The sequence below is a fragment of the Octopus sinensis genome, unplaced genomic scaffold, assembly GCF_006345805.1.
Source record: "Octopus sinensis unplaced genomic scaffold, ASM634580v1 Contig18449, whole genome shotgun sequence".
NCBI classification, from domain to species: Eukaryota; Metazoa; Mollusca; class Cephalopoda; order Octopoda; family Octopodidae; genus Octopus; species Octopus sinensis.
In genome coordinates this window covers 32501-38057 of record NW_021835849.1, presented here as the reverse complement: position 1 = coordinate 38057, position 5557 = coordinate 32501, and the positions used below count along the sequence as shown (strand labels likewise).

Genomic DNA, 5557 nt, shown 5'->3' with positions numbered 1-5557 from the left:
CACCTTAAGTACCAAACGAGTGAAAAATACGTAAACACACGAGATAATTACAGGAAAATACCAAAACACACACGCACTCATAATATTATTATATATATATATATATATATATATATATATATATATATATATATATATATGTATGTATATATATATGTTTATATATATGTTGCACACCTGCAGCAGGAGTTGCACTCAATTTACAGATGGGCTAAGGATAATAATATGCAGTTTAATGCTGAAAATTCCAAGCCTAGCGCTACCAGCATCCAAAATTGAATATGGAACTTACAGGGTACACCGGGCCACAGGGAATTTCAATCCAAAGCCTAGGTCAGTGAGGGACCTGGTATCGACATGAGTGATGATACCTCTTTTCAGTGCACATTACCAGTATGGCGACAAAGTGCAGGCACTGGTTGGATGGATCCTAAGAACATTCAGAACCAGAGATAAGGACCATGATGGTCCTCTGGCGGACATTCGCCCAGCCGCCTGGATTACTGCTCACAGCTATGGTCACCCACTAGTATGAATTAACAGCGGACCTTGAAGCAATCCAGAGAAGATTCACAAAGAAGATCGTCCTCTTTGCAACAGCTCAGCTACTACTGCGAAAGGTTGAAACTGCTAAGATTCTACTCCCTGGAGAGAAGACGGAGAGGTATGCAGTAATATATTATCTGGAAGATCCTGGAAGGAATTGTGCCAACCAATGCCAGAACGGGACAATACTGCATAGTGCCAAATATCCCAGCAACGCCATCACCTTCAGGACCAGTTACTTACATACTGCATCCTGGGTTTCAAGGGCCCACAGCTTTTTAATATTCTCCCAAAGAGTCTGAGGAACTTGCACAAAGTAGATGTAGGGGTTTTTTAATCAAGCTGGACCTCTTCCTGTCGAGAGTCCCAGATGAACCTACTTCATGGCAAGAGGTGCAAATGAGGGTAGGTATATCAACTCCATTCTTCACCAAGTGTCACATATTAGAGGAGGCTCTTAGTAATAACATGTAGCAAAACGGCGGTGCATCAGCATGGCCGCAGCTCTTGAGCTGAAACTAGGAAGAAAAAAAATATATATGTACATATATGTACATATATATATTATAATATATATATATATATATATAATATATATATATATATATATAATATATATAATATATATAATATATATATTATATATATATAATATATAATATATAATATGTAATATATATATATATCATATGTATCTATAATATGTATATATATATATATAATATGTATATATATAATTAATATGTATATATAGTATTTATATTATAATATATAAATGTATATATATATATGTATATATTATATATATAAATATGTATATATATGTATATATATATATATATATATATGTATATATATAATATGTATATATATATATATGTGTATAATATATATATATATAAATGTATATATATATATGTATATATATATATATTATAATCTGTATATATATATATTATATATATATATATATGTATATATATATATATATATATGGTATATAATAATATATGTATATTATATATATGTATATATATATATAATATATATGTATATATACACGATATATATATATCTATATATATATGTATATATATAATATATATGTATACATATAATATATGTATAATATCATATATGTTATATTATATATATATATGTATATATATTATATATATATGTATATATCTATAGCTATTTATATATATATATAATGTATATATATATATATATGTTATATATATATATATGTATATATATATATTATGTATAATATATATAATGTATATATTTAATATGTGATAATATATATATTTATATATATATATATGTATATATATATTCTATTAGTAATATGTATATATATATATATCTATATATAGATGTATATATATGTATAATATATATATGAATATATATATATATAATATATATTATATATATATGTATATATATTATGTCAATATATATGTTATATATCTTAATATGTATATTAATTAAGATTAAATTTAAATTAAATAACGTTTAATATTAAAAAACGTCTAATTAGCCTTAGGATTAAATTAAATAACGTTTAATATTGTTAATAATTATTGTTAATTAGCCTTAGGATTAAATTAAATAACGTTTAACATTGTTTAATATTGTTAATAATTACTGTTAATTAGCCTTAAGATTAAATTAAATAATGTTTAATATTGTTTTAATATTGTTAATAAATCTTCAGATACTCTATCTTCTAATTAGCCTTAAGATTAAATTAAATAACGTTTAATATTACCCACACTCTAATATAATATTAACTTGCTAATATATTTTCAGATCTCTATCTCCTGATTAGCCTTAAGATTAAATATTTTTATCCCACTCTAATATAATATTAATATGCTAATATATTTTCAGATACTCTATCTTCTAATTAGCCTTAAGATTAATTAAATAACGTTTAATATTAATAACGTCTAATTAGCCTTAAGATTAATAAATACGGTTAATATTGCTTAATATTGTATATATAATTTTTCAGATACTCTGTCTTCTAATTACCTTAAGATTAAATTAATACCGTTTAAATATTACCCACACTCTATATAATATTAATATTGCAATATATTTTCAGATACTCTATCTCCTAATTACGCCTTAAGATTAAACAACGTTTTTATCTCCACACTCTAATATAATATTAATATTGCTATACATTTTCAGATACTCTATCCCCTAATTAGCCTTAAGATTAAATAACGTTTTTACCCAAATACGTTTTACACAAACTTTAATATTGTTAATATTTCTTTTTCAAGTACTCTATCTCTAATTAGCCTTAATATCTTCCTGTCTTCTCTCGAACATAATTAGATAGATAAACGGAATAGACGATTACCCAGCATGTCCAGAGCATGGAGACGTGACGAGCTGGATTTATTCGTACGAGCATGAGTGCGCCGGCGGAGATAGCCCTAGGGAGGTGATTGCGGCTGCGCTGAAGAGCAGAGGCTACAGAGGACAGCGGCTCAGATGGAGCGAAAGAGACAGGAATTCGTGCGCTCATATGCGCTTGTACGGTCGCACATTGGCGCACTTGATGCCATCTTGAGAACGAGCGGAGCAAAGATGGCAAGAATGGAGACGATGAAAGAAGTCACCCCCACCTGGTGGACGCCCGGGAGGAGTTTTTGAATGAGAAACCTGCCCGGGAGTGAACCCAGGTGCAAGTTCTCCAACCGGCAGCAAGGGCCATGGAGACGGAGAACCCGGTGAAGAGGTAGAGGGAGGAAAAGAACTAAAGAAGGACTGGAAGAGCTAAAGGAAAAGAAAAAGCTCAAGCAGGACCAAAGTGTGAAACAACCAGAAATAGAAGTGGAACCGCAAAGGATGGAACCAAACAGCGCACACGGGTTGTGTATTTTCTACCTGAGAGGTTCCTGCTGGCATGGAAAGGAAGGTGCAGGCTGCCGCTTTGCACATCGGGGACCCTGCCACAGAACACGAGGCAGATGGACAAACCATCAACACAAAGAAAAGGGATGGACCACGCACCACCTGCCCCAAAACGGAGGTACGCAGATGTTGTGCGCGCCACAAACAGCCAACATGATGTCGAAAGAGCAGCTGCTGAGCAACAATCTTTTTTGTGCATGGCACAAAAGATTGTACAGCAGCTGACTGGCTTCATCAAACCAAGCCCGCAGGTGGGACTACCCACTATACCAGACCACCACAGCAAACAGACACAGGATGGACACCGCCGGCAACAACGTACACCTCACCTCGATACTCCTACTGAACATCAGAGGACTGCAAACACTCAGTAACAGACAAAGATCCCGTTCCTGAGAGACTTTGTGCATGCAATCAAGCCTTATGCATAGCACTTACAGAAACGCACCTGAAACCGGACATAGCAGATGCGGAGTTACACATACCACAGTATGCTGTACTAACGGACCGACAGGAAAGAAAGGAGTCATGGAGGTGTTGCTATGTACATCCGTGAGGACCTCACACCCCAGGTCCTCTTGTCATACTCAAACTCACGGTGTGTGACACACTAATTGTACATATTAGGCAACTTGATGTAGTTGTGTGTGCTACATATCGCCCTCCAGATGCCCCAAGCCATGTGGGCAAGTTTGAAGACTGCCTTATAAAAATAGAAGAAATTCTAACCACATAGAGCAACACATAGGTGTGCTTCTTATGGGAGACTTCAATGCCCAATGTCAGATGGCCGAGGGCCTTTCTCTCCCAGGAATGACAAGATGTGAACGAGGACAGGCGAGGTCCCTCCTGAACCTCATCAACACCCTGTACATGGAGCAGGTAATACTCCAACCAACGGGCAGGTAACACACTGGATCTCTGCTTCACAAATGACATGGATCTCATCCATATGTGGAAGTGACACCGACACTACTCTCGGATCACAACATGATAGAGCTGACCATGTACGGGCCAAAAGAGAGCACGGACATGCAGCCTACAAGAAACCCTCAAAATCTTTCCAGCTTGAACTACCATAAGGCAAACTGGAAACAAATTGAGAAGAGATCCTCAAACAAAACTGGCCTAAATTCTCTCCTCGCCAGACATCGACGTGAAACTTCAACAATTCATGTCTGTAATGCAAGCCATATGCTACAAATGTGTCCCAAGAGAAAGGCCACTGTACACAAGAACAAATCCCCAGAGAGGAAAATTTTAATGAGACGGCGTACGAAATTTCAATCGCCTAAACAAACAGATTGAAAGCAGTGAAAGTCCCGCCCTGAAATAGAACTGTTGGAAATCGAAAAATGTCTGCAACTCTCCCATGAAAAAGAAAGAGCAGACAAGAAGCCTGGGCTATAGAAAACATAAAATCTAACCCCAGAGCTTTCTACAGGTATGCCAAAGAAACAGCTACAGTGCACTGTAGAATAGGGCCACTCCTCGAAAAGGATGGCACACTTACAGGAAAACCAATGAGGGTAAGTGAAATACTGAATGAGCAATTCAGAGTGTTTTCACTCCACCCCTTGGGCATCTCCAAATCACCAATCCAACTGACTTTTTTACCACTGCAGATATAAATCAGAGGCGGCGACGATAGATTACATCGATATAAAGGAAGACGATGTAACCAAGGCTATAGATGAAATGAAAACAGACTCAGCTACTGGCCCCGATGGATTCCCGGCAATCCTCCTAAAAGCATGTAAAGAGTCCTAGCAAAGCAAACACTGCAGTTCCTCTTTCAGAGCTTCCTTGCAGCTGGCAAACTTCCAGGAAAACTGAAGAAGGTAAAATATGCCCCATTCATAAAGGAGGTAGCAGAGCGGAAGCCAAGAACTATAGACCTATCTCTCTGACCTCACACTCAGCAAGGTCATGGAACGAATAGTCAGAAGGAAGCTGATCACCTTCCTTGAAGAGAATGACTTGCTGCCCGACACCCACATGGTTTCCGACCAGGAGAAGCTGTTTAACTCAGCTCCTACAACACTATGACTGGGTGCTGAAACGGCTGCCC

At 35.8% G+C, this 5557-nt stretch overlaps 1 long non-coding RNA gene across 1 annotated transcript in view; it reads right to left on the bottom strand.

Annotated features, from left to right (window-relative positions):
* Positions 1-5190: 5190 nt before the first annotated feature.
* The window catches only part of LOC118761892, a 13104-nt gene continuing 12737 nt past the window's right edge, over positions 5191-5557 (bottom strand). Inside the window, exon 3 of the long non-coding RNA XR_004997716.1 lies at positions 5191-5200. This is a non-coding gene — a long non-coding RNA (uncharacterized LOC118761892). The remainder of the gene's footprint in view (positions 5201-5557) is intronic.